The sequence below is a fragment of the Orussus abietinus genome, unplaced genomic scaffold, assembly GCF_000612105.2.
Source record: "Orussus abietinus isolate OABI.00-Male unplaced genomic scaffold, Oabi_2.0 scaffold12, whole genome shotgun sequence".
In the NCBI taxonomy this organism is placed as follows: Eukaryota; Metazoa; Arthropoda; class Insecta; order Hymenoptera; family Orussidae; genus Orussus; species Orussus abietinus.
In genome coordinates, this window is record NW_019395990.1 from 1,578,156 (window position 1) to 1,592,002 (window position 13,847).

The window sequence follows — 13,847 nt, forward strand, 5'->3', positions numbered from 1 at the left end:
CTGTCCGACGAGTCTGTAATTTAAACGAGATTTCTTTGCACTAAAACGCACGTTTCATTGCGATGTTTTGACAATCTACGGCGGGGAATAAACTATGCCGATCGCTGGATGGAGGAATTCCTGGCGCTGCGGTTACTGGACCGAGAATCGACATTTTTTCCCGACGATCGGCTCGTGCTAATTATCGATACGCGGCTCACGGAAGCGAGTGACATTTGTCCCGCGTGGCGTTCGAGGCCAGGGATCGACAGGTAGGATCGTTCGGTGGAGGGTATCGACTCGGCTGGTTCTCGTATCGAGGATAACCAGACGGAACGGAGTCGGAATGAATCCTCTCGCGGCGGGTTGCCTAACGCTTCGGCGTGTATTCCGTTATGCATTGCCTCATCGTCGCCGGTTGCCGGTTGCCGGCTGGCTTTATCGGCATCGATAGGCCCGCAGGAAGTCGGGTCGCTCATCCTCTTGCCCAATTGCGACCTCCGCTCCTCCGTTGTGTTTGCGGTTGGCCAATCTCGGGCCGCGATTGTCGTTCCTCCGTGCCGTAAACGACACCTGGATAGGGTCGCCGTTAAACGCGATCCACGGGAAATTAATATCCCGATTCCGCAAACCGATGGCCGACCTCGCGCTCCGCCGGGATCACCCTGGAACGATCGATTCAACCTTTTCTCGCCCTCCGCGGGTTTTCCCGGAGAATCGAACGCTCGATCATATTTTCACAAGCGCAGGAAATCAATTTCGACACGGTCGACAGTCGATGGCTGACCGGTTCGATGATTCATCGTCCCCGACGTCGAGTGCGAGTCATTGACGTCACTGCATCCATTCGCATAACTCGACGACGCAACCGGAAGTTGCTTACCGATGGAGCCGCGTAGATCGACTTCCGGTAGACCTTGCGAAAATCTCTTGCACATCCTCGAAATGTCTCAAATCCGGAAGTTATTCGGGAGCGTCGGGGCGGGTCACTTCGTAGCGTAAGGACGCGGCAGCGTCCTTCTTGCAGTCGACGACGGCATTAAACCGCCGCCATTCCGGCTCCTATTGTCCCTCGCCGAGTCGCCTTTGACGGAGCATCGACGTCAGAGGCAAGGACTTTTTTGGAAATCGGCGCAGACCTTAAAAAAAAACAAGGGAACGGACGGCGGGGATTAAAATCAGGTGCTGCGTCGCGACGCTCGTTCAATTATTTATACGTTGCGCTAACGATAAATTTAGTCACCTCGGTCGAAATCGATCCGAAAGACGCGTAATAGGGGTGTGCTAAAGATAAATCGACAAAAAATTAAGAAAATCCTGCAGCGGCTCCGCGATTCGTTGAAATTGCGATAGAGTAATTGCTGAATGCAAAAAACCAACCGTGAGGTCACACGTAAGATGTAAACATGCGATTAAAAACGAGTATACTCCTATTATGCAACGCCATCTTGCGTATAATCGTTTGTATGAAAACAATGATGTAATATCGTCTGCGCTGGTCTCCGCAAAGAGTCTGCAACAATATAATAACGAAGGAAGCGGTTTAGTCTTCGTCCGAGCACGATGGATCCCGTCCCTTGCGTAACGGCCGATCGGTAAACTGCAGTCTACCCCACGGAATCCGTTATCAATCCGTTTATCAATTCCGCTTTAATTGTGAATAAAAGTACTTTTGAGATATACGGGGAAAATCTCGAAGGCTTGCTCGTACATGTACGCGTCGATTAAAGGATCGCGTAGGAAGGTACTCGGTCGCAGAGACAGGACGTGGGCAAACGGGAAATTCAGGCGACCCAGTGCCCTACATAGAGGAAACCAGCGGTACCAACTACAAAAGACCCCAAACGGAAGAGGACCGACGAGACTTCCTGTCGAGATACCGGATTATCCGGGAAAGAAGGTTCGACCAAGGGAACCGGAGCTTTCGGGGCCGAAATCAAATTCCTGGATGCGAGACCTGGCTACGGAATCTCCGGTTTCGTGAGTAGAATTTATTCGTTATTTTTCTCATTTTATGACAAGCGCCGAGATCAAGTCGATTATTTCAATTTTGCCCTGACCCACTTGAGCACCCTAAGCTGCACTCGTAAGGTCATTTTGTGCAGCGATTCTCGAAGGGGAAAATAATGAAATGGTCGTAATGAATTACCCGAGAGTCCGTTTAACCGGCAATTGGTTTAATTTAAAGTCTTGTACACCTTCGACCCGTTACCCTTCGAGTCCGATGTACGGCCGCGAGAATTCCGTCCTCACTTGATGAGTCGACGAGGTCAGAATTTCCATACCGTCCTCAAGGTTGCCGCACACCTTCCTGCATCGCGTAATTACGCGTTATCGACGAGACTCACCCGCGTTTACCCGCCATTCCCGATTTTCCGCCGACCCGCCCGACGGAGATCCGTCGTCGCCGTAAATTCGAGGGCGCCTCGAGGAAGGAGAGGAAATCGGAAAATGTCAGCGATAGAAGTAATCAATTAATTACCGGCGCCGCCTCTCGAGGTCCTCGGGCCTTGACCGCGGTACTGTCGAAATCGCGCCGATTTCGTTAAAATCGGGTCTTTACGATAAATTTATTATGCCCACCGGGCACTCGTTCGGCCTCAACGTACGTCACGTCGGACTTACGGCCTTCCGTTTCCCGGCAGCCGGTTGTCGGAGCAAAGCGAAATAAAAACCAGAAATAACCATTGACAAGTCGGTAATCGAGGTTTAACGCGGCTCGATAAATTCTGGTACGCAAGGTCGTGGCGCACGTAACCAAAGCGCATAACGCAGCGGTTAAAGTTAACCTTAATGGCAACATTGTTAGTAGACGCGATAACGTCGCGGCGATGCCAATCGGCAACTGGCCTTGAAACCGGAGTTACGTAAACTATCGGGAAGTAATTTGAAATTCAACGAGAGAACAACGGTCGTCTTTCCTCCCTTTAACGGTAGGGGGAGAACGGCACGATATCGCCATTTTCCTAGGGATTTCAACGATGCCGCGTCCTGCGTCGACCCGCGATGGTTAAGAATTTCCGGAAGGGCCATACTACCGTCAAAGGAAAAAATGGCTCCCCTTGGGAGGCGAAATTTCGAGCTCGTTGGCGGGATCCCGCGTGCTCGATGTACGTATTACGTAACGACGTTAACTGTAAATATTTACCGGAGCTCGGGCTCGTTACGGGCGCCGGCACGGAAAGTAGACCAAAAGAAGGTAGGGGCCGCGTTAAAAATATAAAAGTGGAACACTCGCCATAACCTCTACCGCTTCCTCCGCGAATCGACAGCCCCTTCTTCCGTCCCTTCCCTTCTCCCGTGAATCATATTCCCCGGCAATAACGCGATTCGCGAACCGTAAAATAATAATCCGCCGCGGACGGTGCGGGACCTCGAGATACTCGCGGATTTTTGAATCGACGTATCCACCGATACGAGGCGACCCTTTCCTCTCCGATTCCTTTGCCCGAAAGCTCCGCGGAAGTTACGTTGGTCCCGTAATGTAAGTGTTACATGTGCACTTTCTTACGCGTAAGAGAGATCGTAACGTGAAAGTTGGCCGATATTATGCCAGTGGGCGGCCGTACCGGCGTCCTTCCTCCCGCTCTCTTCTCCCACCGCGGCAACCCTAACCTCAAAAATTCCGGCGCAGCCGTCGAGGGCAATATCTTCGCGCTGAACTTGTACGGCTCCGCTCAAGGATCCCGACCCTAAAGGCGCCTTTAATGCCGCCTAAACGGGTTTCGAGTGTCAACTTCCATCGGCGCTAACGACCGCTCGACTTCCGCCGAGAAAGTTTAGCCGGGATCGTTAGAACACGGCCGGACGTCTTAGAACCCGTTATTTCGTCCAATTTCGTCTTCCGGGCGCGAAACGTCGAGGTCGGACCGATTTGCATGCTCCGTGGCGGAAAGCTCGAGCGCGGGTCACCTCTCTCGTTTCTTTTTCTTTTTCTTTACGGCGATCGAGTCCATCGGGCCCGTTTACGTTCGAGCTGCATCCGAATTCGAGGTAAGTCTGGCCCGACGAGTTTCGGCGCCGTTCTCGCCTTGGCATTGAACCTCCGCTTTCGCCTCTCTTCAAGGCCCGCCATCGAACGCGCCTCCGAACGCGTCGATTCGGAGGCGATCCGTTTCGACTGCCAAGTTCACGTCGGAGCGCCTCGTACCTAAGATTCTCCCCTCGACGGCCCGGTTTCTTCCGGCCTTCCTTCCATCCCGATCCCCGCGTCGAGGGCCGCGGCGATCGGACGTAAGTCAAGGCTGCAAACTTCACCTTGCCCGAAGGCATTACGACTAGCGGAGCGTTTCGGATATCCTTCGAAGCAAACGGCCTTCCGCGGAGCGGCGAATTCCTCTCGGGCTCGAATTCCTGGTCGGGCTCCTCGGAGCGTGAAGCTTCGCCCGGGTGCGCGGACCCGCGAACGCGTTTCGTTACGAAACGGGGTGTAGGTTACGAAACTCGAGGACGTAACCAAGACGAGCGATGTAGGCGAGCCTAACCGGCCGAGTTTTGTCCCGTTAGATTTTCTCCGGCGCTCTCGACTCGCTCGACCGTCACACTTCGCGATCCTCCACCGTGGAAACGGGACGGATCCGTCGCGTCTCCCCTTTTCCCCCGGAGTTCGGAGGTGAACGAGTCCTCGAGTCCGCACCAGGAGACTTTTCGAGGGCAGCTTTTCGAGAGAGACGAAACGCCGGAGAGAGACTAGGAGAAAGGGGAGAGCCAACTTTCTCGCGCGGCTCCGGTACTTGCAGCCGGGTAATAAGTTCGCATTAAATGTAATGCATCGACCCAGTCTTACCTCACTCCGCAATTTCCTGGGAACTTTCCTCGCTCGGTCGTTATGGCTGCCTTTTCTTCGCGCAAGGTTGACCGTGACGAGGTCGGGGGCCTTCCTCTTCGGCTCCCGTCCCGGAGGGCTGAAAAACGTACCAAATAATAACGAATCTCGCGGAGGCTAAACGGGAGCAAGGGCAGGGGGATGACGTCGTTTAAACGTCGAGGTCCTTTTGCGCCGCGAGATCGGCCCAATGCGACCGATCCGTCAAGGAATCGCCGGTTCGTTCCGACTTTCCGTTGGATAACGTTTATACGGAGGCGCTCGATATTTATTCGCGAAGGTCGCATTCCGCGGGGAAACGGCGCGCTATTTCGTTTCCTCGTTCCGTAAGAACCCCGGAGTGAAATTTCCGCTTAACGAGTCCATTCGTTATCTAACTCGGGTATTCTCGATAATTGCCGCTGGGATGGTTCGCCATTTTTTTGCGCGATTCCGACGGTACCGCTTCCAAGCGATAATAGACCCTGGAGCTGGACCATTCGGATAGCGGTAAACCCCACGGTCGATTACGTAAAGTTTACTTCCGCCCCGGCGAGGGAAGCGAATCGAATAGAAGAGCGTACATATCGAGCGAAAAGTTAACGCCGAGTCGAACGAGTTCCGAGATGAAATCCGTGGCGAAAAATTCCGAAGGCTCCGCCGAGCTTCGTTAGAGTCCGCTTCGCAACTCTCTCGAGTAGGCGCACTTTGACTCGGCATACCTCGCGCGTAATTGATTATCATAAGTATAAAAGAAATTGCGCGAAAGGTGTAACGCCTGTAAGTGGTTACGGTTAGTGAACAGGAAACGTCATTGTCTGATGTCATCGAGCCGCGTGTCCTCGATTCGTTTCTTAGTATCGACTCAGGAATCCCGAAGATGCCAATTGGCAGCCGTCCCGTTAGGCGTTCGAGAACGCGCCGATGCAGAAGGATGAAATATCGCGAAACTCGGGGTAAAGAAAATAATCGAAGGAGCGATACATAAATTGCGAATCATTCCTCGCCTCTTGTGCAATTAGCACGCTGCTTGAGCAACGAAATACAGTATCACTGAGTAAGATGCGAGGACGTCATCGTTTGCCCGATCGCGCAACGGCTTTCTCACGGAAGGCGTCGATAAAGTTAGGATTTGCGGGAAATCGAGAAGGAAGGAGGCGGACGGAGAAAGAATTGGCAAACTTCTAAAATTTCGGTCACTCGGTTGTCGCAATTGTCACGCTTCCGAAGGGGCACGGCGATTGTTTTCCGTGGGAGGAAAATTGCAAAAGGAGGAGGATTCTCGAAACGTTCCCATGTCCCACATCCGCCATCTTGAACGCGCCGTTAGATCATCCTCGAGACCATGGAAAAAAAAAAAGCTTGGGAAATCGCTGATACCATCGGCGAGCACATGACGAATGCGATAGCTTTCGAGTAATCCTCTGGAAATAAACGCGCGAACGGGGAGGTGAACGATTTCTTTCCTTGTATTTTTTTTCTTCTTTTTTTTTTCACGTAATGGAAGTACGATTACGAACGGGGACGTCATCGCGGGATCGAGGACGCGAACCGTGTCCTTGATTCATCCCTCGTCTCGGGTTCCTCGGAAATCCTACTCCGTCGCGGAGTTACGAGCACGGCCAGGAGGAAACGAAACGGAAGAACAAAGAAAAGGAACGGAGAAAATCGAAGGAGAGCGACGAGGAGCGGCGAAACGGGGAAGAAACTCTATCCCGGGGTTTCGGGAGAAACGCGACCGTCGGAGTGGTCGAGGAAAGCAGAAATCGAGCAGCGATCGAAAAAGAGGCGCAAAAACGCGGCGAGGAACGAAAAGACCGAAGGAAAGTGACGGAGAGAGAGAAAAAGGTGGGGGTCTAGCGGGAAAGGGCGGAGGAGGAGTCGACTCGCTCCGGGCCAGGAGGGAAACAGTTTTCAAACGGTCCGGAGAAAGTGTCGAGCATATACCTTTACTGACCTACATTACCGTCGTTCTTCCCGTCTTTTTCTCCTTTGACCTCCCCTCCACCTTCCGCTACGCCAAGAACCACTCGGCGTGGAGTCGTCCGCTAGGCGGCTCGCGTCATCCTTCCGAGCCTAACCTACAAAATCACGGCGTACAGTTACTCCGCGCGCATCGAGAGTTATCATTGTTATTACCGTTGCCCTTGTAAGAGCGACAGAAAATGGCTCCTGGCTCTTACGAATCGAGAGCACGGATGAAATAAGTGGCCTACTTTCGTCCCAGCTGCTTCGAAATTAGATCCTTCCTCCCCGTATCTCTCCTTCCAATTTACGTCATTATCGCGCGAACAATGGCGTGGAATATTAACGCCCATGGACGAAACCTTAATTTTCTGCGATTTTGGCCCCCCACGTCGGATATCTCTTGGCGCGATCGAGCAAACGAGATTCGATCTTCGACCGACCGCCGGGACTTTTTTTCGAGGATTCGACGATTCTCGACTTTCGAGATCGCCCTATCGCTCTATACGTGCCATCAATGGTTTCGCGCACTCCCGCGCGATCGCGGGATTTCGTCACGATCCTTTCGTGGCCAATATGGCGTCGGGAAAATAATTAAAATCGCACGCCCGCCAGTGCTACGTGATATTCGTTACCCGCTCCCATCACACCTCGGTGATAATCTAGATCTCTGTTTGTTCCTTATCTCCGCGGTACCGCCGTTGATCGATACAATTGTAATACATGGTCGCTCGTCCACCCTGATAAGGTGGAGTTTCGAACGACCGTCCAACTGCCGATACGCAAGGTAGGGGCCGAGTACATATTTTTTTTTTTACTTTAAAAACGAGCCACGAAACGTACAACTTCCAAATCCAAATATTTACGATTTCGGATGACGGTGCTCGTCCGGCCGATCGGCGATCGATCTTCGTCGACTCGGAGGTCGGGTCACGTTGCGCAAGTTCACCGTGACACCGGAACCGTAATGGCGGCACAAGTGGGTCACAGTCATCCACTATTCGGGCCGTTGGTCTCCGTTGTCGAAACCGTAAGAACCGTGCCTGGGTGTCCACTTTCTCGACTCGGTCAATTTTGGTTATGGTCGCCGCGATTCGGTCGTCCAGTCTTGTCGACGTCATCTGGGCTCGCCGGGTTGAATCGTCCTCGAGTACTATCGAAGCGAGGGATCGACGCAAGAGAAACAAGGATCGATAAAGGAAAGATCTCGACTATCGATTCCTGCCGTGGAAACGCGCGAGCCAAAAAGCAAGATGGCGGAAAGTGCGCGCGACCGGCTCTCGGAAGAGGTCCTCCGTCTCCCGTCATTCGTCGTCAGTCTTCCATCTTTCACCTTAGGTGAAAGTGCCCGCCGGGGAGAGTAGCCGAGAACTTCTAACTTTACGGCGACTCTCTTCTCACCGACCTCGAATGCTCGGCCGGTTCAACGTCCTGGCCGGAAGAAAAAGGTAAGAGCGATCGCACGCGAAAGAATCCCTGAAATTCGGACGCCGGGCTTCCCCTTGCCTCCCGCCGGGAGTCCTTCCTTTCTTTGGCCCCTCGCGACGCAGGCTCTCCCCGAGTCGGATCGAAAGCTAGGATCGCCAACGAGAGAGACGGGGAGGCAATTAGCGAGCTCGAATCGTAGGTTCGGGGAAACGGGCCGATTTCACGGGGACCCGGGTGAAAATATTCGCGGGGAAAAACGGAGCGGTAGAAAGTACTTTTGGCTCTCGAGAGGTGCATTACGGGTCGTAGAAACGGAAGGTGCGTCCCTTGCACAAAGTGAAACGGCTCGGGCTTCCATTGGCCGAGCGGTCTTCTACTTTATTTTCTAGAAAGTCCTACCGAGCTAGCCTACTCCGGAGGAAGAGATCCGCCGAAAGTTCCACACCGTTTAAGGCGCATGCCCACGAATTACCCGTTCCGTGCCCTTATCCCGATTCTCCGCTTTGATCCGTGACCCGTGGACGAAAGCGGATAGAGCCCGCTCGAGATGACGTTCGTCCCCATAAATTCTAAGCCGCGCACGGTGACCTGCATCCGCGACGCGGGTAAATCTGGCCCGGTTTCGCCGTCCCGGTCGCGGAAATCGCGGCGGCGTAGGTGTCGTCCGGTCGGGGCGGTCCGGGAGATCCGCGGCTCTTTAAGTGGGAGGAGAAAACGATTCTCCTTGGGCCGCCATTAGAAAGGTCCGAGCGGTAATATCTGGTCGTGGGAGAAGTTACCGTTTCACGGTGGCCTAAGTCTAGTTCGGCAAAAGTAGGTCTCTACTTGCCATCGGAGCACTTAACCCCGATACGGCGGGACCTCTCTTTCCCCCCCCCCCCCCGTCCCGGCGAGCCACTTTTTACGTAACCCCGTAATCTCGCCGATCGACGTCGCGTTTTTTCGACGATCTCTCGTCCTCGACGTCGCTCCGACGAGATCACCTCGGGACGCACCTTTGACGCACGGGAAGAAATCTGGGAGACGCGTTTCCCCGCGCGCTCGTTCCTTCGCGAGGCGTCGATCGACGGGGGAGACATCGAGAATCGATCGAAATAATCGCCGAGCCGAAAGGGGCGCGCTAGCCGTGAACTTGAAGGCGCAAATCACGGAGTCGTAACCGGCGTCCGCCATAACTCCCCGGGCGTTCCGTTTACGTTTCGTCGGTTTCGGCTCGGTTCAATGTCTTCGAAAGTTTCGCCGGGTGCCGCTCTCGAAATTCCACGAGCATGTACCCGCGAGTACATACTTATTACCCGAGGTTACATATGTACCGGGCGCTCGGCCGAGGAAGAGGAAGGGGCGCGTCGGCGCGTTCCTAAGTCACGCGCGGGTCCGTCTTCCTCGCGTATTACGGCTATTCCGCCTATTCCGCCTATTACGCCCAGCGCCGACCGATTACGATTTCGAAACCGAGTTCGTTGCCGTTTCGGAAACGAGCTCGACTCGAAAGAGATCGCCAGGCGACGCGTGTCCGTTTCGACGTTCGCCCGCTCGTCCGGCGGGGCGGAGGGGTCGAAAAACAGCGAAATCGGCGCGACTCTTGGCCGGTCGAATTTCTCCCGCGGTGCGATAATCGAGTCGGAGGATGGCGGGGCCGTCGGAAAAATCGGTAACCTCCTTTCTAGCCGGCTTAGGACCGAGCGGGGACGGAGGCGCCGACTTCCAAGAGCAGAGAAAGTCGATCGTCTTCGTTATTTAGCGCAAAGGGGACCGGCGAAACGGAGGTCCCTCCCGTCAGGAAAGTGCCGGATCGGCCGTTTCCGCTAATTGGGCCGCAAAATCGAAATCGAAGAAACCGGCCGGCTGCCCGCCAATCGCTGCCCACGGAACACGCGAGATCCGCTCGGTCTTATTCTCGACCAATGGCCGCTTTCTCCGACTCTCGTTTCCCCCGGCCGCGGCTATTATCGCGATTATCGTCATAGTTGTCACCTTCGTTGCCAATATCGCTACGCCCCGGTCGCTCGCGACGGCTCGGCTTCCAGAAAAACTGGTCGCACGTGATCATTCCACTTTTTCCTTTAACTAGTCCAACATGGCCGGCTACCGCGACGCTCGGTCGAGCCTTTTTGCCGACGCGGCAGTTGTTCGCGAATCGATCAAATTCGCTTTAGATTCAGAAGAAATCGGAAGCTTTTACGTAACGGAATCCCAATGCCACTGTCGCCGAGATCGCGCGAAATCGCTTCGGAACGCCGCTTCAATTTTCTTTTTTTTTCTTTTTTTTTTGTGCAACGAGACCCGACCGGAAGCGACGTCACGAGCAACGCCAACTCCGCCGGCGATCGCGAGCGATTACTTCCATTACGTCGCAATTGTTTCATAGCGATTGCCCGGGAGACCGTAATCGGGGGCACTTTCCTCCGGGATTAAAAAACGGAGGCGTTACCGGTTCGCCGCCACGGTCGGTGCCGCGTTTCCGGAAAAACGGGAAACGAAGCAACGGAGGCAGGAAAAAAAGGACATCCCCCCCTCGCGGATTTCGTGCGGCCTCGGAGACGCGGGAGGACCGCGTCGAGCCGACTCCTTGACGGACGGGGACGCGGTGCGTTTTTTTCCAAGCCGGTTTCTGCATCCGCACTTATCGGCCCCTACCGGTTTTTCGATCGGACTCCTCGACGACGGAGGCTACGCGCGATGCACTTTCATAAAACTTTCAGCTTTCCATCGGCCGCGATTGCGCCGGAAAAGGAACGGCGACTCCCACGGCTCCAGGGGGCTCGTTTCCTCTCGTAAACCGAGCGGAATCCGGCCATTAGAGACACGGCAAAGTCGTAACGGCGCGGCACGGTTTTCGGGAGGGCCAAAATCGATCGACGCGTCCGCTGGACGTCCGGGAGAAAGTCCCGCCGTCGGCCGCCGCGTTCGCGAGGAAGAAAGTTCAATAAATAAAAGGGCGACGCTCCGCTCTTGGGGTCGACGATCCTAGTCTTGACCCCGAGGGGACCGATTTTTTTGGCCGAATCCGGGTCGATCCGAGACCAGGGTACCCCAGGGTGGGTTCGACCGGTCATCCGTTGAGCGATCGTAACGACGCGCGTCGGAAGCATTCGGTCGCCGGTCCGCCGAGGAGAAAGAGAAAGGTGAAGTGCAGCAACGCCGTCGGCCCTCCTGCCTCGTTCTCCTCCTTTCCTGCGCCCTTTATCGAAAACGAGGAGTTTCCTCCGAAGGATTCGTCGGGCGACCGAAACCCCGCGTAGGTCCCGATTTCTCTCCGGCCTCGACTGATCCGTTTACTCGAGACGTTTAAGCCGGGGTGGCGGAATTTTACGCAACGCGTGCAACGCGCATTCGCGGTTAGAACTCGATCTCCGCGGTCGTTTTACGTTCCGCGGCTGCGGTCAACTTTCTACGACGGCCATCCGCGACTCTTTCCTATTCCCTCAGGGGGCCAAGACCCCCTGAAAATATCCCCTCAAAGTCTCTAATTCGCCGTTAACCCCGCGAGGGAGATGCGTCGCGTCCGAATCCGCCGGTGACCGGATCCGTCGTCGATGTTTAATACGGCGTGAGTCACCGAGGGCGATAACGCTTCCGAGCGCGTTACGCACTCCGACGGCCCCGCGGGCCGCTGTTGCGAATAGTCGCCGAATGTCTCATAGCTCCATCGGGCGAATGTTTCTTATTATCGAGATTACTCAAACGATTAATCATCGAGCATCGACGACAGCTGCGACTTCTCGCGCGACTCCCCGTTCCGACTTCCTCTCCGGCGACTTCGACCGCGACGACGTTTTCCGTCTCACCTAGCCGTCCAAAAGTCACGAAAATACCCGCCATCCTTTTACGTCCACCCGGGGCATCGCGTATATGTATGCGACGGTGAATTTAGCCAGGGAGTGGACCACTGGGGCACGGAATCGGCGCTCGGAACGCAAAATCGGGCAAAAAGCGTCGGAGAGGCTCGAACTTTGCCACCGTCGTCCTGGGAATAGACTCGCCGGTCGAGCGGCTCGCATTTCTGCCGAGCGTGTTCATCCCGCGTGAGTGCGTAATCCGTTTCGAATAAGTGCACCGCTCGGGGTAAAAAAAAAAAAAAAACCCGAAACGTCCTTGCGAGCGTTTCCACGGGACGCGAGATCGCCCGTCGCCCTTCCTCCTCGTCCTGCCCGGCAAATCGACCTATCGACTCGACGAAGACTTTTGCGCGTACTCGCCGTTGACTCACGTGGTTGATATCGCCGGCGAGGGCAAGGGAGAGGGATTACGTGGCGTGCGCCACGTCCTCGTTTCTTCGGACCGCGTCACCGTCCGGCTATCCCCTAGGAAAATCAACCCGGAAGGTCGTTATCGAGGCATCTCGTTGTCTGCTCCGCAACGTCGGTTCCGCCGACCGAAATTGCCCGAGCCCTTTTTTTTTTTCGCGACAATGCAAATGCGAGTGACTCACGAGCACGCGAGCACGCGAGCGCGCTTCCCCTTCGACCGCGACGTCCTCGCGTTTCCTTTAACGTTAATTTAAAAAAAGAAACAAAAAAATGGTGATGCCATTTTTTTCCCGGGTGAATTTCCCGACGTTCCGTTACGGAAACCGATCGGAAGGACACAACGCAGCCGCGGCATCGTTAGGTCGGCCGATTATGTCACGGCGCCTGACCTTGCACACTCGCGACTACCGTTTCTTCCTTTTTCTCCGGACTTCTTTTTTTTTTTTTCAATCTCAAGCCGACCGTTACCGTGGCCATTTCTCGGCGTTAATCGGCGCCTTTTTACGCCTTTTTGCACCGCTCTCCGCCCCTCCCGGCGAGTCGTGCCGTTACAACGCGAGTCCGCGACGACAAGGTGAGACGCATAATGGATCGCGACGGAAGTAACCCCATCGACGAGGATTATCCATTCGTTTCTTCATACTTAGCCGTTAGCCAAGATCTCCCTCTCCGGCGGTACCGTCCATGAGCGTCGTTTTTCGCGAAACGGATTTTCGGGACGGACGCACCTCCGCGGGTTTGTTATGCGGACTCGAGTGGAACCACCGTCGAGGAAGATATCCCGATACGGAGGGCGAGAGTCGGTTGGCACCCTCCTCGGCAGGTTAACCGACACCTGCCGAGCAGGTAAGGGTGGTTCGGAGCCAGGTTGGCGGACGTCGAACGTCGCGTTACGTAACGCGGATTATACAAGAGTTGCATGCTGCGGTCGGATCGGGGCCAACGCGATATTACGTAGCAAATAAATATATAATTGGGTTGGCCGCATCGCGGGCTCGATTCAAGGCTGGGTCCATGACATAGAATTTCAGTTTCTTACCGCGAGCGACGTAACGCGTCCCGCGCGAGTCAACCCCTAACCGCGACCGCTCGAGGGGTGGAGAGCAAAGACCGGTCGCTCTCGACCGTTCCCCGTTGCGCAAAGTTTTTCTTCGGCCGCGACATTTGCGTACCGCCGGGAACTTTATCTGGGATTGCGTAAAATCGGCGGTGCACAACGTTGCAACAACAGCGATACCGGCTCGGGCAGAAATAACAAGTTGAATGGCCGTTTCGCGCTCGACTTCTCGGAAGCCGACCTTCGTAAATCGCTCGCCGATTCGGAGTCCGGTCAATCCGCGAGATTAGATCGCGAGAGAGGAGGACGCGCGTTAATTTCGCAACGGCGAATGTTAGAGGAGGGGAAGGAGTCCCCGTTTCCG

At 54.9% G+C, this 13,847-nt stretch overlaps 1 protein-coding gene and 1 long non-coding RNA gene across 2 annotated transcripts in view; one reads left to right on the forward strand and one right to left on the reverse strand.

The window, feature by feature from the left end:
* Window positions 1-7,852, reverse strand: LOC111674303. Its single transcript, XR_002762349.1, has 4 exons — window positions 7,615-7,852; window positions 6,741-6,864; window positions 4,766-4,883; window positions 1-1,118 (listed from the first exon to the last, which is right to left on the reverse strand). It is a non-coding gene; the product is annotated as an uncharacterized LOC111674303 (long non-coding RNA).
* Window positions 7,853-8,030: 178 nt separating this feature from the next.
* Window positions 8,031-13,847, forward strand: part of LOC105698731 — a 43,560-nt gene continuing 37,743 nt past the window's right edge. The window contains exon 1 of the mRNA XM_012423211.2: window positions 8,031-8,196. The gene's annotated coding sequence lies outside the window, so the exon portion shown is untranslated. The remainder of the gene's footprint in view (window positions 8,197-13,847) is intronic.